This window comes from Anomaloglossus baeobatrachus, chromosome 4 (genome assembly GCF_048569485.1).
Source record: "Anomaloglossus baeobatrachus isolate aAnoBae1 chromosome 4, aAnoBae1.hap1, whole genome shotgun sequence".
Taxonomy (NCBI): Eukaryota; Metazoa; Chordata; class Amphibia; order Anura; family Aromobatidae; genus Anomaloglossus; species Anomaloglossus baeobatrachus.
This window is the reverse complement of record NC_134356.1, coordinates 454,287,011-454,311,064: the sequence shown is the minus strand read 5'-3', so window position 1 is coordinate 454,311,064 and position 24,054 is coordinate 454,287,011. Positions and strand designations below refer to the sequence as shown.

At 48.4% G+C, this 24,054-nt stretch overlaps 1 pseudogene; it reads right to left on the bottom strand.

Annotated features, from left to right (window-relative positions):
• Positions 1-1,868: 1,868 nt before the first annotated feature.
• On the bottom strand, positions 1,869-19,813 carry LOC142301667 (stomatin-like protein 1; annotated as a pseudogene).
• Between the last annotated feature and the right edge of the window lie 4,241 nt (positions 19,814-24,054).

Genomic DNA, 24,054 nt, shown 5'->3' with positions numbered 1-24,054 from the left:
TTGGGTTGTTACGGATATGGGGATAACAAAATGTGCACTTTTTTTAGCTTATATCTAAAATAGCATTTTAACTATATCATCTTATAATTAGCAACATATGGTAATTTTAGCCAACAAATAGTAATAATAATGTTCCCATTCTGGTCCTCATTTTCCAGTAATGTCCACCATCCTGTTCCCTTTCTTGTAGTAACGTGCAACACCCTTGTCACTATCTTGTTATAATGTTCCCATCCTGTAGTAATGTGCCCATCCTGTAGTAATGACTCCATCCTGGTCTTCATCCTGTAGTGTGCCCCTTCCTCATCCCCATCCTGCAGTAATGTGCACCATCCTTATTCCCTGGTGGTAATGTGCCCATTCTTGTTCCCATGCTGTAGTAATGTGCGTATGCTAGTCCTCCTCTTGTAGTAATCTCTCCTTTCCTAGTTCCCTTCTTGTAGCAATATCCTATCCTGTAGTAATGTCCCCTATTGTGCAATTCTTCACATACAAAAAAAAAAAAAAAAAATCTTCTCACCTGTCCTCCATTACCTTGGTGTCCTATTTCCTTCTTCTGGCCCGCAGGCATGTGGACCCCATGACAAACAGTGCGAAGGCCACTGCTGTCAGCGCTTTGAGTTGAATGTATTGTTGGCACTGAGCAGAGAAGCTCTCTGCACAGCTATAAATGGCAGCCGCCAGCCAATCAGAAGCCAGCAGCTGGCGTCATATGCAGAGGTCAGCTGCGGGTATCTGATTTGCTAGCGGCTTCCATTGTGATAGCTATGCAGATAGCTTGTCTCTGCATGGCGCCGGCAAGACATTCAACTAAAACAAAGCTCTAAAAGCGGCTGCCCCCTTCACCGGGCAATGATTGTCAAGGGGTCCCCGTGCATACGGGCAGCAGGAAGCAGCATCAGGGGCCGCATGAGGCCTGCGTGTTTGTGGCCCCTGAATTAGATGGAGCATAAGCACACTCCTCAGCTCTGCTCAATTCAGCGGAGCTGATCCAAAGTGGTGTGAAAATGCCATGAACCAAAATTTTTGCACAGCTATACATTGCACAAACATTTTTAAAAGCTTTGATAAATCAGTCCCAGGGTCTTCCCTGAGCAGAAGAAAACATTTACTTCAATTCATCAAGACTTCTATTCTACATGCCTTTCTTGACGTAGAATGCATTAGAGTGAGATTGGCTTTTTTAATTAATTTGGCGCATTCTTAAGCTGCCTTGCGCCACTGCTAGAAATGGAGTACATTTATGTGGTAAATTACACCACTTTTCTGGCATAAATTGTGATAAATTTCGCAGCAACACTCATCAATACTCCTCTCTCAGCTCAGCTTTTCAATAATATGCCAGAAGATTGCTTGATGAATTGGGGCTTGTGTTTCTTCTGTTTGGGCAAATTGTGAACACAGCCCAAATGCTTTTAGGGGAGTATCGGGTGCCTCGTTTCAGACAGTTGTTTAATGACTTTAAATACATCCTGCAATCTAGGCTAACTGGTTGCTTATGGCCACTTTGTCTGTGTGCATCTTTAGGGGGGAAAAAAGACAAACATTTGTCCTAAGAGTTCCGTAGAAAATTCCAACATGGATTCTTTGCAGTCATTTCTTTATAGTTTTATAAACTCCATTCAGATGCTACAGATAATGTATGCACACATCATATGGGACATGCTCTACATGTGGTAGATTGCAAGGGTGGATTTTACATGTAAAGCTATTGGCATGTAAACTTACCGTATGTCAATCCCAGCAACAGGTTGGTCTACCCTGAAGTCTGGAGGCTGCAGTGAAAGATCCTAAGAATGGGAACCATGACATGACACCTTTTTATAAATTGCCTGCCACTATAATAAACACACTTTCATACTATTAGATTCCAATTTCTTTACTATTTACATTTATTATCTCTATAAAAAAAGACTATGGTCTGGGAATAGATTACATCGTTGATATAAAGAACCACAGTTAATCATAAAATGTTAAAACTTGTCTTGATGTCTTGTCAATGTCAATATTGTGTGCGAGAAAAAACCCAAAAAACAAATCAATGCTAAAACTCCATATATCAGAGCACATACATCTGGAGTTTAGATTTTCTTCCCGTGTTTGTGGGGGTTCCTCCAACTTCTATGGTTTTCTCCCATACCCCAAAGACATACCGATAAGGAATTTAGATTGTGAGCCCAATGTACACAGTGATGATAAGGTCTGTAAAGTGCTGTGGAATTATTAGCGCTATCATGGCGAGTAAAATAAATAATGTACTTCATACATAAATAACTGTTGCATGTAAAAAAATCATCAAAAAGTAAAAACTTTGGAAAAGCATCAAGAACCCAATATTTTCGGTAGGACTTTCTCTAGCCGCAGAGCAGTCTGCAGACTCCCTGTGACATGTAAGCGACCTGTTGTGTAAGCAGTCATGGGATTTAAATCTCCCTTTGTGAGAGAGAGGAGATCTGCTTGTGTAACTTCTAGGATAACATCAGGTGGAGAAGAGAGGACCCCCATTCCAGAAAGCCCAGAGCCTGTAAGAAGGAAGAAAACAAAATGATGGAAAGTGATGTTAAAAGGGAGAAAACAGCATGAACCAGACAGAAGAGCCTCCTGAGGGTCAATGTGTCTACCTGCAGTTAAATCAAGGAAACATGCAGTTCTCGTTCCATCTTTTTGGATCACATACAGCTGATAAGAAGACCTGATTTCAGCTACCAATGATTCTGACAAAATTCCCTCCAATCGAGACATCATCTCCTGTAATGAGAGTTCTGGAACAGCAACACAACATGAATTAATCCTTTATAATCTTATTACTATGGTTCTATAGTGAATTTGTCATGGTAAAAGAATCTGAAAAAAGTTGGCCCAAAATTACAGCTTATCACCTATGCAGTGTCTGAAGCCTGTGCTCAAATGAAACTTGAACATACACTGTTTAAAAGAACATTGTCAGAACTGAAGGACTGTTCAAATCAAATACAAGCGCTCGAAGCATCATGGCGTGGCCACACATAGTGCACCTTCCCCCTGCTGGTTGTCCCTCAATCTCCACTTCACCTATTTGATAAATGACAGCTCTATCTTCACAGAGCCAGAGAAGGGCAGAGACAGATGGAAAACAAGTAGGTGAGAATGTGCCCTTAAAGGGATTCTCAGCACAGAATGCCTGTTAAAACCAAGGACAGGCACCAAGTTCCTATGCTTGATTTGAACAGAACATTGTGCTGATAGAGTCCCTAATGTTTTCACAGTAAATCAATGGAAGTAAGCAAATAGGAGATGTTGGACTCCTGTAATAAGTGTAATTGCAAGTGCTTTGTTTTACTTACACTAATAAATGAGGGAGATGAGCCAGGACAGGTGGTGCCCTCACCCCTACGCAGTTTCGCCTGTAGCTTCTTCCGGGGAAGTGTTCAGCACACTTGCTAATATTTTATTACAGGAGTCCAACATCTCGTTTGTGCTTACATATTCCATCTTTTATTCCATAAAACTTTACCATACCCTACATTTACATGCACATATCAATCGTTAGTGTATTCACATAAAATAGGACGGCAGCTATCAGCTATTATATTACACTAAACACTTTATTCTTGAGAGAGAGAGGAAAGAGAGAGAGAGAGAGGGGAAAGAGAGAGAGAGAGAGAGGGGAAAGAGAGAGAGAGAGAGAGGGGAAAGAGAGAGAGAGAGAGGGGAAAGAGAGAGAGAGAGAGGGGAAAGAGAGAGAGAGAGAGGGGAAAGAGAGAGAGAGAGAGGGGAAAGAGAGAGAGAGAGGGGAAAGAGAGAGAGAGAGAGAGAGGGGGAAAGAGAGAGAGAGGGGGGGGAAGAGGGAGGGAGAGAGAGAGAGGTGAAAGAGAGAGAGAGGGGGGGGAAGAGGGAGGGAGAGAGAGAGAGGGGGGGAAAGAGAGGGGGGGAAAGAGAGGGAAAGAGAGAGAGGGGAGGGAAAGAGAGGGGGGGGAGAGAGGGGGGGGAAAGAGAGGGGGGGGAAAGAGAGGGGGGGGAAAGAGAGGGGGGGGAAAGAGAGGGGGGGGGGAAAGAGAGGGGGGGGAAAGAGAGGGGGGGGGAAGAGAGGGGGGGGAAAGAGAGGGGGGGGAAAGAGGGGGGGAAAGAGAGGGGGGGAAAGAGAGGGGGGGGAAAGAGAGGGGGGGGGAAGAGAGGGGGGGGGAGAAGAGAGGGGGGGGGAAAGAGAGGGGGGGGAAAGAGAGGGGGGGGAAGAGAGGGGGGGGAGAGAGGGGGGGGGGAGAGAGGGAGAGAGAGAGGGGGGGAAAGGGAGAGAGAGAGAGGGGGGGAAAGGAGAGAGAGAGAGAGAGAGAGAGAGAGAGAGAGGGAAGAGAGAGAGAGAGAGAGGGAAAGAGAGAGAGAGGGAAGAGAGAGAGAGAGAGAGAGAGGTGAAAGAGGAAAGAGAGAGAGAGAAAGAGAGAAAGGGGGGAAAGAGAGAGAAAGAGGGGGGGAAAGAAAGAGAGAGAGAAAGAGGGGGAAAGAAAGAGAGAGAGAGAGAGAGACGAGAGAGAGAGAGAGAGAGAAAGAAAGAAAGAAAGAAAGAAAGAAAGAAAGAAGAGAGAGAGAGGAGGGGGAAGGGGGAGGGCAATTATATATATATATATATATATATATATATATATATATATATATATATATATATATATATATATATATATATATACACACACACACACACACACACACACACACACATATATACACACACACGCAGACATACACAGTACAGGCCAAGAGTTTGGACACACCTTCTCATTCTTTTTGTTTTCATGACTCTAAAAATTGTAGATTCACATTGAAGACATCAAAACTATGAATGAAAACATGTGGAATGAAATACTTAGAGTGTGAAACAACTGAAAATATGTCTTATATTCTAGGTTCTTCAAAGTAGCCACCTTTTGCTTTCATTACTACATTGCACACTCTTGGCATTCTCTTGATGAGCTTCAACAGGTAGTCACCGGAAATGGTTTTGCAACAATCTTGAAGGAGTTCCCAGAGATGCTTAGCACTTGTTGGACCTTTTGCCTTCACTCTGCGGCCCCAGCTCACCCCAAACCATCTCGATTGGGTTCAGGTCTGGTGACTGTGGAGACCTGGTCATCTGGCGTAGCATCCCATCACTCTCCTTAGTCAGATAGCCATTACACAGCCTGGAGGTGTGTTTGGGGTCATTGTCCTGTTGAAAAATAAATGATGGTCCAACTAAACGCAAACCGGATGGAATAGCACGCTGCTGCAAGATGCTGTGGTAGCCATGCTGGTTCTGTATGCCTTCAATTTTGAATAGATCCCCAACAGTGTCACCAGCAAAGCATCCCCACACCATCACACCTCCTCCTCCATGCTTCACGGTGGAAACCAGGCATGTAGAGTCCATCCATTCACCTTTTCTACAAAGACATGGTGGTTGGATCCAAAGATCTCAAATTTGGTCTCATCAGACCAAAGCACAGATTTCCACTAGTCTAATGTCCATTCCTTGTGTTCTTTAGCCCAAACAAGTCTCTTCTGCTTGTTGCCTGTCATTAGCAGTGGTTTCCTAGCAGCTAATTTACCATGAAGGCCTGCTGCACAAAGTCTCTCTTAATAGTTGTTCTAGAGATGAGAAGGTGTGTCCAAACTTTTGGTCTGTACTGTATATATGAAGTATATTATGTGCATGATTAGGATTTATTTATATATCTATATATACACAGTATACAATCTGGCACCTTGGATATTTATTTATGGTGATTGAGGATTCCCTGTTTATAAAGATGTTTTGTTTTTAAAAAAAGAATAAAGTGACTAAACAAAAAAATATATAACTATGCATACACCTCTGCTTAATTCTTCATTTCTTTGATTTTTTTGGAATGTGTTTAAATACATTATATGGAGAGAAGAATGCTTGAGAGCACATAACTGTGAACCATGTGAAAATTAGGTAAATTTAGGTGGCAACATTGAATGGGATGTACAAGTGTGATAGGGTTTAACTATGGAGGACTGCCACCTCAAACTTGTACACTAAGATTTACTTCCAAATTTTCCCGTTTCTATACATCAGACTAATGTAAAGTCCTGATCAGAGAATCACATAGGCAAGCAAAAGATCCCTATATAACCACACATTACAATATAACATATAGAAATAACAGAACGGTCATACCTGTACATGGCTGTTCATCAGTTGCTGAAACCTGCTTGGCATTGAGACAAACTGCATGATCAGTTTGCTCTACCCACCATTTGGATTTACAACTTGGGGGTTGAGAGGAACATTCACATGCTCCTCTTGAGGTCGTGAGACGGCTTCTATACGGAGGTCCACGCACTCCACACAAACCCCAAACTGCTTCACTTGCTCATTAATATCCTCCTATAAAAACACAAGACCAGATATATTAAAGGGAACCTGTCATCAGGAATTTGGCTTTCAACCTAAACGTTTCCCCCTCTGCAGCTCGTGGGCTGCATTCTAGGAAGGTTTTTGTACTTTTTGTGCCCCTTTTTAAACCAAAATAAACACTTTATAAACTTGTACCTTTCTGTTTGAAAATCTTGTTAATTTTCCATGGGGGCGGGCCGTGTGGCGTCCGTTGGCTGTAGCTTACGCCGTCCCCCATGCTCCAAATCATGCCTCATAACACCGCCCACTGCGCCGAGGTCCCGTGCACGCCGGGACACCTAGTGACGTGGTCGCAGGCACGAGAGTATGGGCGGCGCTGTGATTGCATCGCAAGTGCCCGCCCATACTCTCGTGCCCGCCCTTTCCCCACTGCCTCCAGCGTTCTGCGCCGGCCCGACGTCACCTCCTTCCCATCGTACCCTGCAGCAGGAAATAGATGGGAGGAGCGGAGCACAGGAGAAGCAGAGATCTGAGCGACGTACAGAGGGGAGAGCGCGCACACGAGAGTATGGGCGCGCACTTGCGATGCAATCACAGCGCCGCCCATTACTCTCGTGCATGCGATCACGTCACTAGGTGTCCCGGCGTGCACGGGACCTCGGCGCAGTGGGCGGCGTTATGAGGCATGATTTGGAGCATGGGGGACGGCGTAAGCTACAGCAACGGACGCCACACGGCCCGCCCCCATGGAAAATTAACAAGATTTTCAAACAAAAAGGTACAAGTTTATAAAGTGTTTATTTTGGTTTAAAAAGGGGCACAAAAAGTACAAAAAACCTTCCTAGAATGCAGCCCACGAGCTGCAGAGGGGGAAACGTTTAGGTTGAAAGCCAAATTCCTGAGACAGGTTCCCTTTAAAAGAAAATGATGCAGATTTTAAGCACAAATCATTGTTGTGTGCAATTCCTGAGCACAAGTCATTTAGCAGCAGGGTTTGTGCATAAGTTTATGTATATACAGTGGTGCTAAAAATCTAAAGTATTTGTCATTCCAATGTCCATACCGACATAGAGAACTGTTCACTTAGATTTCATTGGCATAATTCAATGCCATAGTGCACAGACCACACTCCAGCTCAGCATCCAATTATGCAGACAGAAGAAAAAACATACCCTGCATCAGAAAACCTGAGTGTTGAAAAAAACATTTTTTTCCTGCACTTAACCCTATTGAAGTGGAACAAGTAGTTTTTCTTCAGCTAGCTTACATGTAAGGCTTGGACTGAACTGCAGAAACTGCAATGGAACAGCCATTTCTCCTACCTCTTAATACACATGCACACTTAGTTTGGATGAGTGTGCTTGTATTATTAACGGGAAGAGGAAATATGTGGTTACTGGACATCCCTGGTGATGGCTTATCTTCCTTGAAAACAAAAGTTTTAGCATGTTGAATTTCAACATGACTCCAGTCTCCCAACACTGACAACATTGGCCAAACATGGTTGGCCCGCCCTCCACAAATCTGTGACTTTTACAGACCTTAGTTTTAAGTCTATGGTCACCTTTAGAACCAAATGCTTTAATAATGATCACATCATATTCACGTATACAGTATATACTTTTAGAATTAAATTATTAAAGGGGTTGTCCAGGACTTTTATATTGATCACTTATCCTTAGGAGAGGTACTCAATATCTGATCGGTAGCGGTGCGAAATTCAGCACCTACACATCGATCACCTGTTCTGCAGCCGAATGTGTTGAGTTGCGGAGCAAGTGCATAGTGGCTGCGTCCAAATACTGCACATCTGCCCCCTATTGATTAGAATGGGGTGCGGATGTGAGGCAGCCAGCTGCAGCTACTATTCTGTTGATGAAGCTGTGCAGCTCCGCAACTCAACAATTCCGTCTGGCACCAGGAGCAGCTGATCAGTAGGTGTGCTAGGTGTAGAAAGCCCTTCGATCAGATATCGATCTATCCTAAAGATAGGATATCAATATAAAAGTCTTGGACAACCCCTTTAGGTTTTTCACCTGGAGGACACTCCATTTTGTCAATTTTTAATATTCAGCAAATGCTTGATTTTTTGGGATAATGTTTCATCTCTTAGTTTTCCTATCAACTAACCTTAAAATGTTCTCCTAGACGCATACGGTCACCATAGATCTCTCTGAGATACTTGCGGCCCAAGCTCTGCGCCAACAGGTTTTCTGCCGAGTTCTGGATAACAAAATTAAGGTCCTGGACAGACAGCACAGACAGAATAGGATCACATACTCTAAACTGAACATCCGCTCCTACAGACACCGGAACATCCTCCCGAGACTTCACCTGAAAATATAAGAGTTGATGCCTCATCTAAAGTCATTAAAATCTATATTTACTGTATATAACACATGTATGGCAATTTTTATAAGTCCTTCAGAGAATTTGATATATTTATAGTTGTTGTATTTGTTCATTTATTGTCCCAAATTTTTCAAAACCATTTTTTTTTCATGCAAGTCATGTTGAGGGGGCGTTTTGGAGTCAGACGCTCCCAAATTCATTTAGTGGTGATTCTCTTAAAGAATCCGGCTTGTCTGAAAAGATGTGTGCACCTTATCACAAATCTTACTCCAGTTGGGGAATGGAGTGACGTAAAGAATGTTGCCATTAATCATGAATTTTACAAGTGAGGGTTGCCATGTGCAGTCCGTTTTTTGGGGGCTTCGCAAAAAAGGTGTGGAATTGCCAAAAGTTACAAAACCTTTGTACAGTCTTCCATTGCACTAAAATTCTGTGATTTTTCAACACTTTATGCCAAAATTTTGGAGTAAAGGTTTTAATGAGTCAGGGCCATTCTCTGCATTTTTGGTATTTAGACAAATATAATCCTGGAGTTCTCACCTTACACGTCTGTATGCTGAATGCTCTTGTTCTCATGTCTATCCTCTGAAACTGGTCAATAAGAGGGAGCAGCAGGACGAGTCCAGGACCTTTGGGTGGCCGTACACGACCAAGGCGGAATATCACTACCCTCTCATAATCTGGAACGATCTGTTGTAATAAAATCATTTTCTTAGAATATCATGCCATTATGGCTATTAAAATGCACAAAAATCTTACTAAGCTGCTAGCTCAACAGTTTTGTTCATCAAATAACTTTCCACAATTCAACCCATACATATGTAGATACCTATTAGATATACATAAGGAAAAGATCAGGAAGGAAGTCAGTCAAGTGGGCACACTCTCCAAAAATCAAAGTCAGAAGGCTGGGAAGGCGTGCCGTCCTGAAGACAATAGGTGGGATTAGCCCTTTAGAAGGAATTTGTCAGGAGATCTTTGTTATGTAATCTAAGGGCAGTATAATGTAGGGGCTCAGACTCTGATTCCAGGGATTGTCACTTATTAGGCTATAAGCTGTTGTGTTAATAGAATCAGTGTTTTATCAGCAGGAGATTATCACCGCCAAACTAGCTAGGCTTGTCAGAGGGGCCATGGCAAAAAGCTGCCAAGAACAATGTGTAAAATGATTCTGTTCATAACTAACTCAAAATTTACATCTGAATGTGTGAGGACTACGCAGGTGACAAGTTTTGAACAGGAGACTTTTTGTAGAATTAGTTTCTGCTTGAGTGACAGCAGCAGTCCATAGTGCACTGAGCTCAATACAACTCTGGACTGCTGCTGTGGCCTTTACAACATTAGAAATAATGACAAATGGAACCAAATCATATATTAGAAAATCGCAGCTCAAATGATGATTAATGTACTTCAGTCTATAGAAGCCAATTTCTCCTGTGATATACCTGACATTTTCATAATATAATACAAATATTATTGCACTATTTTAGTTTCTGATGCTATATGTCGCTTTCTGATTTGTAGACTCCTAAACCTGTCCTCAGGAAAAAGATCTCTACTCAGTCTGAAAACAAAGTGTGATCATTTACATACTAAGTGCAAGAAGACAAGACTTCCCAAGGCAAGGGCGTGCCTACATAGAATAGATGCAGTGCTGTGGGGCAGATCCTTCTTTGTTTTACCTTTAAGAGCCACCAGATGGATATAGGTAAGGTGATCAGAAGAATTCCAAATGAAAGGCAGGTAATCCAAATGTGACAGCACCACATCAACCATGAGTTAGAAGGATCTGTGGAGAAGCAAGATTCCAATCATCATCTGTAAGAAAACAAGCATCCGCCTTCTAAACAAGAATAATAATAAACCCATAAGGTTACAGCTACTCGTGTGTTGTGGCTTCTAGAATGGATTTATGCCAATACATTAGCCTATGAGGATTGCCAGCAAGACAAAAAGGAACTTGTCAGGTCTGATAACTATTAATATGCAGATATAGGGTTAATCTGAAGATTAATAGAGTTATAAAAGTGCCCTGCACTGAAAGTGTGGCACCTGGGAGAGAATTACCTTGTTTTCTCCCAGGAGCCGCTGGCTTTCAGTCATGCAGGTGTTCCGCTGCACTTACAGTCACCACTCACAGCACTGAGAACGGTGGCCTTGGGCACACTCAGCACTGACTGACAGCCGGCTCTGTAAGGCTACACTGTAGAGCGGCGTGGTTACAGACATTGCTCTCAATACTGAGTGGTGGCTTTAATTGCTCCAAGCACACCTGCATGACTGCAAGCCGGCAGCTCCCGGGAGGAATCAAGTTCATGTTCTCCCAGGAGCCACACTTTCAGTAAGGTTGTCGGGAACCTTCATAACACTATTAAGCACCACATTAACCCTATATTTCCTGGTTAATAGCCTTATACGACCTGACAGGTTCCCTTTAAGCTTGGAATCTATAATGCAGAAAAGAAGTGCAGTGAATTTCTTCTATACAGAATCACATTGCGTTACATCCTGGCAGGAATTTTATGTCACAAGTGACTTTCTAGCTGTAAGGAATAATGGTGGCTATGCAGGTCAACATCTAGAGACCATGCCATGTTTCCTGTTTTACCCAGATTAGAAAACACAAAAGGTTTGATCCCAAGCTAAGCTCATGTCCTATGTGTACTCCATTTAAATGCCTTCTCAAAGCATGTGCACAATCAGTATTTGCAGCAGCAAAACGGTGCAGCTTAGAGTACCAGAGAAAACATACGATAGAACCAGAATGAGCATATACCCAGCAGTAAGTAAAAAGTACATGGGGTACATAGTAAGCACTGTCTTGATCAACGAAGAGTAAGCGCCATCCCACCGTGACATGGTGTACCCCAATGACGATGGACCTACCATCTTGTATTAAGACCACACCTTATGTCAAACGATCTCATTGTAGATGGGGACAGAGCAGGATGGAAAGCAATATAAACAAAAAGCTTAGCTCAAAGAGAAAGAGGGGCACGTCACTGTCTGTACAGTGTTTAAGAAACTATAGCAAAATCAAAGAAATGAGCTAGCACAAAAGTCGATATACATACATCATACAAGAGCTGTGGTGTGAATATGGTCCTATGGTTTTTCTATAGTTTCTTGTACTCTGTATAAATAGGGGTGTGCTCTCCTTCCTCTTTGAGATAGGCTTTTCAGTTACATAGCTTCCTATGGGCAGATGTACGAAGAGTGGGGCCTCGATCCTTCTCTGCCCCTATGTACATTGAGGTCGGTTGACACAAGGTAGAGATGAGCGGACCTGTGGAAGTCTGGGATCGTGGGGTCAGCTGGACTTTAGATAAAGTTCTGTTCTGGACCCAAATCCAAATGGAAGTGAATGATTGGGCAGTTTGGCTCTCTGTCCACATACAGACAGCCATAAACAGAGCACTTCTGTGGGAAAGATGGTGGGGTGTTTTTTTTTTGTTTTTTTGTGTGGACACACTACATCAGATAACGCCATTGTTACCCACAGTGAGAGCCATTCAGAGACTGCAAGAATTTTGAGAACAGTTTCAGAATGTGGCTCCTTAGGGTTCAAGGGCTCTGGGACATTACACCATTGAATTACGTCGGAACTTCGAGAATTTATTTACATTAATAAATTGATCAACAAGGGAGTGGGGAGGGGGGCAGTGTTTATTCAAATAAACTATTTTTTGATGTGTGTGTTTTGTTTTTTTTAATTTACACTTACTGAGTTAGTAATGGGGGTGTCTGATAGACACCTCTCCATTACTAATCTCTGAGTTTGATGTCAGGTGTTAGTTCACATCTTACCTCAATCTCACAAGCATTACCATGATTGAGTTGCCACCCCACAAGGGCAAAGTGCCCAAATTGGAGCATCTAATGGATGCTCCACTTCTGGGGCATCTGAAAACTGCTATTTTTAGGCTAGGAAGGGCCCAATAACCATGTACCTTCCCACCCTGATAATATCAGCCCCCAGCTGTCTGCTTTAACTGCACTGGTTAACAAAAATGACGGGGAACCCCACACAGGGTTTTGTTTTCATTATTATTATTTTGTTCCCAGCAGAATCCAGGCATCTTCCCATACCAAAAATGTGTTGAATGAAAGGCTCCAGAGCACACAACAAACTTTATTCAGTATCGGAACACGAATCGACCACGAATATCCCTGAGATGTCCGTGTGTGAGTTTGAGCCCTGGACACCCGGTCACCAGTACTAACCCCGAACTTTACCGATCGAGTTCACTTATTTCTAATCCACAGCTATGAGATATTATTAGCAAATCCTGTGGATATGCCATATATGCCAGCTAAAGGAATACACCTAAAAGGACACGGCCACCTTCACAGACGGTTTAGTTTTATTTTCTAGAATGAGAAATCAACTTCACATTAGAATCTGTACAAATATCCCATTGTGTGGTTCAGGTCCCTGACCTCGTGGGAACCTGCTGATTAGAGGGAAGAGCAGACTCAGACAGGAGGAGGAGAGCAGACAGACTCAGACAGGAGGAGGGGAGCAGACAGACTCAGACAGGAGGAGGAGAGCAGACAGACTCAGACAGGAGGAGGAGAGCAGACAGACTCAGACAGGAGGAGGAGAGCAGACAGACTCAGACAGGAGGAGGAGAGCAGACAGACTCAGACAGGAGGAGGAGAGCAGACAGACTCAGACAGGAGGAGGAGAGCAGACAGACTCAGACAGGAGGAGGAGAGCAGACAGACTCAGACAGGAGGAGGAGAGCAGACAGACTCAGACAGGAGGAGGAGAGCAGACAGACTCAGACAGGAGGAGGAGAGCAGACAGACTCAGACAGGAGGAGGAGAGCAGACAGACTCAGACAGGAGGAGGAGAGCAGACAGACTCAGACAGGAGGAGGAGAGCAGACAGACTCAGACAGGAGGAGGAGAGCAGACAGACTCAGACAGGAGGAGGAGAGCAGACAGACTCAGACAGGAGGAGGAGAGCAGACAGACTCAGACAGGAGGAGGAGAGCAGACAGACTCAGACAGGAGGAGGAGAGCAGACAGACTCAGACAGGAGGAGGAGAGCAGACAGACTCAGACAGGAGGAGGAGAGCAGACAGACTCAGACAGGAGGAGGAGAGCAGACAGACTCAGACAGGAGGAGGAGAGCAGACAGACTCAGACAGGAGGAGGAGAGCAGACAGACTCAGACAGGAGGAGGAGAGCAGACAGACTCAGACAGGAGGAGGAGAGCAGACAGACTCAGACAGGAGGAGGAGAGCAGACAGACTCAGACAGGAGGAGGAGAGCAGACAGACTCAGACAGGAGGAGGAGAGCAGACTCAGACAGGAGGAGGAGAGCAGACTCAGACAGGAGGAGGAGAGCAGACTCACACAGGAGGAGGAGAGCAGACTCACACAGGAGGAGGAGAGCAGACTCACACAGGAGGAGGAGAGCAGACTCACACAGGAGGAGGAGAGCAGACTCACACAGGAGGAGGAGAGCAGACTCACACAGGAGGAGGAGAGCAGACTCAGACAGGAGGAGGAGAGCAGACTCAGACAGGAGGAGGAGAGCAGACTCAGACAGGAGGAGGAGAGCAGACAGACTCAGACAGGAGGAGGAGAGCAGACAGACTCAGACAGGAGGAGGAGAGCAGACAGACTCAGACAGGAGGAGGAGAGCAGACAGACTCAGACAGGAGGAGGAGAGCAGACAGACTCAGACAGGAGGAGGAGAGCAGACAGACTCAGACAGGAGGAGGAGAGCAGACAGACTCAGACAGGAGGAGGAGAGCAGACAGACTCAGACAGGAGGAGGAGAGCAGACAGACTCAGACAGGAGGAGGAGAGCAGACAGACTCAGACAGGAGGAGGAGAGCAGACAGACTCAGACAGGAGGAGGAGAGCAGACAGACTCAGACAGGAGGAGGAGAGCAGACAGACTCAGACAGGAGGAGGAGAGCAGACAGACTCAGACAGGAGGAGGAGAGCAGACAGACTCAGACAGGAGGAGGAGAGCAGACAGACTCAGACAGGAGGAGGAGAGCAGACAGACTCAGACAGGAGGAGGAGAGCAGACAGACTCAGACAGGAGGAGGAGAGCAGACAGACTCAGACAGGAGGAGGAGAGCAGACAGACTCAGACAGGAGGAGGAGAGCAGACAGACTCAGACAGGAGGAGGAGAGCAGACAGACTCAGACAGGAGGAGGAGAGCAGACAGACTCAGACAGGAGGAGGAGAGCAGACAGACTCAGACAGGAGGAGGAGAGCAGACAGACTCAGACAGGAGGAGGAGAGCAGACAGACTCAGACAGGAGGAGGAGAGCAGACAGACTCAGACAGGAGGAGGAGAGCAGACAGACTCAGACAGGAGGAGGAGAGCAGACAGACTCAGACAGGAGGAGGAGAGCAGACAGACTCAGACAGGAGGAGGAGAGCAGACAGACTCAGACAGGAGGAGGAGAGCAGACAGACTCAGACAGGAGGAGGAGAGCAGACAGACTCAGACAGGAGGAGGAGAGCAGACAGACTCAGACAGGAGGAGGAGAGCAGACAGACTCAGACAGGAGGAGGAGAGCAGACAGACTCAGACAGGAGGAGGAGAGCAGACAGACTCAGACAGGAGGAGGAGAGCAGACAGACTCAGACAGGAGGAGGAGAGCAGACAGACTCAGACAGGAGGAGGAGAGCAGACAGACTCAGACAGGAGGAGGAGAGCAGACAGACTCAGACAGGAGGAGGAGAGCAGACAGACTCAGACAGGAGGAGGAGAGCAGACAGACTCAGACAGGAGGAGGAGAGCAGACAGACTCAGACAGGAGGAGGAGAGCAGACAGACTCAGACAGGAGGAGGAGAGCAGACAGACTCAGACAGGAGGAGGAGAGCAGACAGACTCAGACAGGAGGAGGAGAGCAGACAGACTCAGACAGGAGGAGGAGAGCAGACAGACTCAGACAGGAGGAGGAGAGCAGACAGACTCAGACAGGAGGAGGAGAGCAGACAGACTCAGACAGGAGGAGGAGAGCAGACAGACTCAGACAGGAGGAGGAGAGCAGACAGACTCAGACAGGAGGAGGAGAGCAGACAGACTCAGACAGGAGGAGGAGAGCAGACAGACTCAGACAGGAGGAGGAGAGCAGACAGACTCAGACAGGAGGAGGAGAGCAGACAGACTCACACAGGAGGAGGAGAGCAGACTCACACAGGAGGAGGAGAGCAGACTCACACAGGAGGAGGAGAGCAGACTCACACAGGAGGAGGAGAGCAGACTCACACAGGAGGAGGAGAGCAGACTCACACAGGAGGAGGAGAGCAGACTCACACAGGAGGAGGAGAGCAGACTCACACAGGAGGAGGAGAGCAGACTCACACAGGAGGAGGAGAGCAGACAGACTCAGACAGGAGGAGGAGAGCAGACAGACTCAGACAGGAGGAGGAGAGCAGACAGACTCAGACAGGAGGAGGAGAGCAGACAGACTCAGACAGGAGGAGGAGAGCAGACAGACTCAGACAGGAGGAGGAGAGCAGACAGACTCAGACAGGAGGAGGAGAGCAGACAGACTCAGACAGGAGGAGGAGAGCAGACAGACTCAGACAGGAGGAGGAGAGCAGACAGACTCACACAGGAGGAGGAGAGCAGACAGACTCACACAGGAGGAGGAGAGCAGACAGACTCACACAGGAGGAGGAGAGCAGACAGACTCACACAGGAGGAGGAGAGCAGACAGACTCACACAGGAGGAGGAGAGCAGACAGACTCACACAGGAGGAGGAGAGCAGACAGACTCACACAGGAGGAGGAGAGCAGACAGACTCAGACAGGAGGAGGAGAGCAGACAGACTCAGACAGGAGGAGGAGAGCAGACAGACTCAGACAGGAGGAGGAGAGCAGACAGACTCAGACAGGAGGAGGAGAGCAGACAGACTCAGACAGGAGGAGGAGAGCAGACAGACTCAGACAGGAGGAGGAGAGCAGACAGACTCAGACAGGAGGAGGAGAGCAGACAGACTCACACAGGAGGAGGAGAGCAGACAGACTCAGACAGGAGGAGGAGAGCAGACAGACTCAGACAGGAGGAGGAGAGCAGACAGACTCAGACAGGAGGAGGAGAGCAGACAGACTCACACAGGAGGAGGAGAGCAGACTCACACAGGAGGAGGAGAGCAGACTCACACAGGAGGAGGAGAGCAGACTCACACAGGAGGAGGAGAGCAGACAGACTCACACAGGAGGAGGAGAGCAGGCAGACTCAGACAGGAGGAGGAGAGCAGACTCACACAGGAGGAGGAGAGCAGACTCACACAGGAGGAGGAGAGCAGACTCACACAGGAGGAGGAGAGCAGACTCACACAGGAGGAGGAGAGCAGACTCAGACAGGAGGAGGAGAGCAGACTCAGACAGGAGGAGGAGAGCAGACAGACTCAGACAGGAGGAGGAGAGCAGACAGACTCAGACAGGAGGAGGAGAGCAGACAGACTCAGACAGGAGGAGGAGAGCAGACAGACTCAGACAGGAGGAGGAGAGCAGACAGACTCAGACAGGAGGAGGAGAGCAGACAGACTCAGACAGGAGGAGGAGAGCAGACAGACTCAGACAGGAGGAGGAGAGCAGACAGACTCAGACAGGAGGAGGAGAGCAGACAGACTCAGACAGGAGGAGGAGAGCAGACAGACTCAGACAGGAGGAGGAGAGCAGACAGACTCAGACAGGAGGAGGAGAGCAGACAGACTCAGACAGGAGGAGGAGAGCAGACAGACTCAGACAGGAGGAGGAGAGCAGACAGACTCAGACAGGAGGAGGAGAGCAGACAGACTCAGACAGGAGGAGGAGAGCAGACAGACTCAGACAGGAGGAGGAGAGCAGACAGACTCAGACAGGAGGAGGAGAGCAGACAGACTCAGACAGGAGGAGGAGAGCAGACAGACTCAGACAGGAGGAGGAGAGCAGACAGACTCAGACAGGAGGAGGAGAGCAGACAGACTCAGACAGGAGGAGGAGAGCAGACAGACTCAGACAGGAGGAGGAGAGCAGACAGACTCAGACAGGAGGAGGAGAGCAGACAGACTCAGACAGGAGGAGGAGAGCAGACAGACTCAGACAGGAGGAGGAGAGCAGACAGACTCAGACAGGAGGAGGAGAGCAGACAGACTCAGACAGGAGGAGGAGAGCAGACAGACTCAGACAGGAGGAGGAGAGCAGACAGACTCAGACAGGAGGAGGAGAGCAGACAGACTCAGACAGGAGGAGGAGAGCAGACAGACTCAGACAGGAGGAGGAGAGCAGACAGACTCAGACAGGAGGAGGAGAGCAGACAGACTCAGACAGGAGGAGGAGAGCAGACAGACTCAGACAGGAGGAGGAGAGCAGACAGACTCAGACAGGAGGAGGAGAGCAGACAGACTCAGACAGGAGGAGGAGAGCAGACAGACTCAGACAGGAGGAGGAGAGCAGACAGACTCAGACAGGAGGAGGAGAGCAGACAGACTCAGACAGGAGGAGGAGAGCAGACAGACTCAGACAGGAGGAGGAGAGCAGACAGACTCAGACAGGAGGAGGAGAGCAGACAGACTCAGACAGGAGGAGGAGAGCAGACAGACTCAGACAGGAGGAGGAGAGCAGACAGACTCAGACAGGAGGAGGAGAGCAGACAGACTCAGACAGGAGGAGGAGAGCAGACAGACTCAGACAGGAGGAGGAGAGCAGACAGACTCAGACAGGAGGAGGAGAGCAGACTCAGACAGGAGGAGGAGAGCAGACTCACACAGGAGGAGGAGAGCAGACTCACACAGGAGGAGGAGAGCAGACTCACACAGGAGGAGGAGAGCAGACTCACACAGGAGGAGGAGAGCAGACTCACACAGGAGGAGGAGAGCAGACTCACACAGGAGGAGGAGAGCAGACTCACACAGGAGGAGGAGAGCAGACAGACTCAGACAGGAGGAGGAGAGCAGACAGACTCAGACAGGAGGAGGAGAGCAGACAGACTCAGACAGGAGGAGGAGAGCAGACAGACTCACACAGGAGGAGGAGAGCAGACAGACTCACACAGGAGGAGGAGAGCAGACAGACTCACACAGGAGGAGGAGAGCAGACAGACTCACACAGGAGGAGGAGAGCAGACAGACTCACACAGGAGGAGGAGAGCAGACAGACTCACACAGGAGGAGGAGAGCAGACAGACTCACACAGGAGGAGGAGAGCAGACTCACACAGGAGGAGGAGAGCAGACTCACACAGGAGGAGGAGAGCAGACTCACACAGGAGGAGGAGAGCAGACTCACACAGGAGGAGGAGAGCAGACTCACACAGGAGGAGGAGAGCAGACTCACACAGGAGGAGGAGAGCAGACTCAGACAGGAGGAGGAGAGCAGACTCAGACAGGAGGAGGAGAGCAGACTCAGACAGGAGGAGGAGAGCAGACTCACACAGGAGGAGGAGAGCAGACTCACACAGGAGGAGGAGAGCAGACTCACACAGGAGGAGGAGAGCAGACTCACACAGGAGGAGGAGAGCAGACTCACACAGGAGGAGGAGAGCAGACTCACACAGGAGGAGGAGAGCAGACTCACACAGGAGGAGGAGAGCAGACTCACACAGGAGGAGGAGAGCAGACTCACACAGGAGGAGGAGAGCAGACTCACACAGGAGGAGGAGAGCAGACTCACACAGGAGGAGGAGAGCAGACTCACACAGGAGGAGGAGAGCAGACTCACACAGGAGGAGGAGAGCAGACTCACACAGGAGGAGGAGAGCAGACTCACACAGGAGGAGGAGAGCAGACTCACACAGGAGGAGGAGAGCAGACTCACACAGGAGGAGGAGAGCAGACTCACACAGGAGGAGGAGAGCAGACTCACACAGGAGGAGAGAGAGGAGCTTGGAGTGAAAAACCCTGCAGAATGTCCTGTTTAGTGGAATGTTCATGTGTGGCTCCTTTGGCCTGTACCTGTTAACCCCTAGCTGCCCGTGCAGGTGCAGGCACACAGATTACCTGACTTTGTAGCCTGCGGTGCCGGGGATCCCTCTAATGTCGGAGGTAGGGCGGAGTACCTGTACTGCTCCCACATGATGGTTAGATGCCGGGGATACACCGCAGTGTGAGGTCAGGACATTACAGCTGAGGCCATGCGGGGCAAATGCTGGCTGCGTTGTGCGTCATGCGTGACAACACGGCCAGCGAATGACAACTGTGGATCACATACACGTGACCAGAGTGGGCGTTACTCCCTGAGGACACCTGAGGATAAGAGCGGCGCTGTGCGCGCGCAGAGGGTCAGATGTGACGCGGGACGGTGCAGGGTCCGTGTCCCTCTGATGCCCACTCGTGTATCCCGTGTCCAGAGGACATTTAGCCCTGTATATATTTATACACTGTGTGGGACTTGCTATTTTTCCAGCTAAGAATTCTTGCTCAATTTAACCCGCCTTTCATATCATTTATTGTAGGTTTTAATATTGCCGTCCTTACTACCGTACAGAGCTCTACTGAAAAACGGGCAAGAAATTCCAAAAATGCCCTGGAAACACGTTTCCCCGATGACTACGGCGATGCTGAACGTGTACAGATTGTTTATATTATTTATGTAGGAAAAACGAATCTGAAGTTAAAATAACAATTTAGTTTGAGTTGCTATTTTCCAAGCACAATACCATTTTTCCTGTCGGTAGGTGGGCTTTGTGGGGCTTGCTTTTGTAGGCTTTGCGGGGCTTGCCTTTGTGGGCTTTGTGGGGCTTGCTTTTGTAGGCTTTGCGGGGCTTGCCTTTGTGGGCTTTGTGGGGCTTGCTTTTGTGGGGCTTGCTTTTGCGGGGCTTGCTTTTGTGGGCTTTGCGGGGCTTGCCTTTGTGGGCTTTGCGGGACTTGCCTTTGTGGGCTTTGCGGGGCTTGCTTTTGTGGGCTTTGCGGGGCTTGCCTTTGTGGGCTTTGCGGGGCTTGCCTTTGTGGGCTTTGCGGGGCTTGCCTTTGTGGGCTTTGCGGGGCTTGCCTTTGTGGGCTTTGCGGGGCTTGCCTTTGTGGGCTTTGCGGGGCTTGCCTTTGTGGGCTTTGCGGGGCTTGCCTTTGTGGGCTTTGCGGGGCTTGCCTTTGTGGGCTTTGCGGGGCTTGCCTTTGTGGGCTTTGCGGGGCTTGCCTTTGTGGGCTTTGCGGGGCTTGCCTTTGTGGGCTTTGCGGGGCTTGCCTTTGTGGGCTTTGCGGGGCTTGCCTTTGTGGGCTTTGCGGGGCTTGCCTTTGTGGGCTTTGCGGGGCTTGGCTTTGTGGGCTTTGCGGGGCTTGGCTTTGCGGGGCTTGGCTTTGCGGGGCTTGGCTTTGCGGGGCTTGGCTTTGCGGGGCTTGGCTTTGCGGGGCTTTGCTTTTGTGGGCTTTGCGGGGCTTGCCTTTGTGGGCTTTGCGGGGCTTGCCTTTGTGGGCTTTGCGGGGCTTGCCTTTGTGGGCTTTTGTGGGGCTTGCTTTTGCCTGCCGGACTGACAATTTTGGGCTACATACAATATTTTGAGTGTTCAACATTTTGGACTCCAGTGTTTTGCCTTTTTCTCGTTACAGACAGCGTTTTACTGTATAGGTTAATTAATTTTGTATTTTGATAGAACCAGTCTTTTCTAAACTGGACTTTTGTAGATTAGACAACTACAAATCATATTTTTTTACTTTCTTTTTTACTTTTCACCTGTACTTTTTAGCTTGAAACTGCCAGCAACTGATCGCTCTTGCTATATTTTACAAAACCACAGTACTGCTGTATATAGCAAAAATTACAGTCTCCTATAAATGCCAGCCATGGGCTTGGTTTCACAGGAATACTGTTATAGCAGACACATGGGTCCTTCAGTAGATACCTGGTGGTTAAGGCAAGCCATCAGCAACCCGCAATCAGGTCATGGGCAGGCCTATGGGAGGTTAGAAAAGCATACCCCCCCCCACCAAGAGTACTGTAAATCCCGTCACCAGAACACCCATTAGTATAGAAACACAGCATCAAAACACTCAGTCCACGAATACATGACCAGAACCACCATCAAAACAGAAATACATCATCAGACCCTCCATAGTTACAGGAAGACATCACCAGAACCACAGTCCGTACAGAAACACATAATTAAAACCCTCATCAGTAATGGAATACATCACCAGAACAACAATCAATACAGAAATGCATCACCACAACCACCATCAGTACAGAAACACACCATCAAAATCCTTATCAGTACAGGAATACATAACCAGAACCACCATCAGCACATGATATATCAATTGTAATGTCAGGTCAGACCCATATACATTTGTATCGCATGAACTTACAATTCCCAGTTTGTACTTGTGTGACGCATGTGACTGATGCATTGTAAATATTGTGATAATAAAGGCAACAATTCCTGTGAAATAACGCGTTGCGTTCGTTTAGTTTTCTTTAGCCGAGAGAGAGAGCCCCCATCATCACCGCACACACTAGCACTACAGCCCCCATCATCACTACATACACACCGGCACTACAGCCCCCATCATCACTGCGCACACACCGGCACTATCGCCCCCATCATCACCGCACACATGCAGTCACTACAGCCCCCATCATCACTACATACACACCGGCACTACAGCCCCCATCATCACTGCGCACACCGGCACTACCGCCCCCATCATCACCGCACACACACAGTCACTACGGCCCCCATCATCTTCGCACACACACCGGCACTACTGCCCCCATCATCACTGCACACACCAACACTACCGCCCCCATCATAATTGCACACACCGGCACTACCGCCCCCATCATCACAGCACTCACCGGCACTACCGCCCCCATCATCATTGCACACATCGCCACTACCGCCCCCATCATCAGCGCACCCATCATCACCGTACACACGCAGGCACTACTGCCCCCATCATCACCACACACACTGGCACTACCGCCCCCATCATCATTGCACACACCGCCACTACCACCCCCATCATCATTGTACACACCGCCACTACTGCCCCCATCATCAGCACACACTCAGGCACTACCACACCCATCATCACCGCACACACGCAGGCACTACAGCCCCCATCATCACCGCTCACACACACCAGCACTACCGCCCCCATCATCACCGCACACATTGGCACTACCACCCCCATCATCACTGCACACACCGGCACTACTGCCCCCATCATCACTGCACACACCGCCACTACCGCCCGCATCATCATTGCACACACCGCCACTATCGCCCCCATCATCAGCCCACACACTCAGGCACTACTGCAACCATCATCACCGCACACACACCGGCACTACCGCCCCCATCATTACCGCACACACCGGCACTACCGCTCCCATCATCACCAAACACACCGGCACTACCGCCCCCATCATCATTGCACACACCGCCACTACCGCCCCCATCATCAGCGCACACACTCAGGCACTACCGCACCCATCATCACCGCACACACACAGGCACTACCGCCCCCATCATCACCGCACACACACCGGCACAACCTCAGTGACTTCCCAGCTGACAACACGATTCACTTTAGTTTCTGCGTGAAGATCACAGGAGCGGCGATGTTCTACGGCCGCTCCTGTCAGCTTCATGTAGCAGAGCTGAAAGCGTCGTGGGACCTCGTGTGGATTACGTCGGACCTGGAGGGGTATTTGGGGATTAATAAAGTGGTGAACGAGGGTGTTTTTTTTTTTCATTTATTCCAAATAAAGGATTATTTCGAGTGTATTTATTTTCTTTCACTTACAGGTTAATCATTGGGGGTGTCTCATAGACGCCTGCCATGATTAACCTAGGACTTAGTGGCAGCTATGGGCTCCCATTAACTCCTTATTATCCTGATTGCCACCGCACCAGGGCAAATCGAGATGAGCCGGGTAGAGTCCCGGGACTGTTGCATCTAATGGATGCGGCAATTCCGGGCGGCTGCTGTCTGATATTTTTAGGTTGGGGAGCTCCCCATAATGTGGGTCTCCCCATCCCGAGAATACCAGACTTCAGCTGTGTGGCTTTATCTTGGCTGGTAACAAAATTGGGGGGGACCGCATGTCATTTTTTTTTTAATTATTTATTTATTGTACTGCAAGATATAGACCCTCCCACAGGTGGCTGTGATTGGTTGCAGTGAGACAGCTGTCACTCAGCGTGGGGGCGCGTCTGACTGCAACCAATCATAGGCGCCGGTGGGCAGGGGAAGCAGTGAATACGAGATGGAGTAATGAGTGGCCGGAATTTTTAATATAAGGATTAGACGCCAGAGCAGTCTGACAGCTGTGCAGCGCCGCGTTGGTGATCGGTGAGTATGCGAGAGGGGGTGAGAGAGAGAGAGACCGACAGACAGAGACAGAGAGAGATAGAGATCGAGAGACAGACCGACAAAGAGAGAGAGACTGACCCACAGAGAG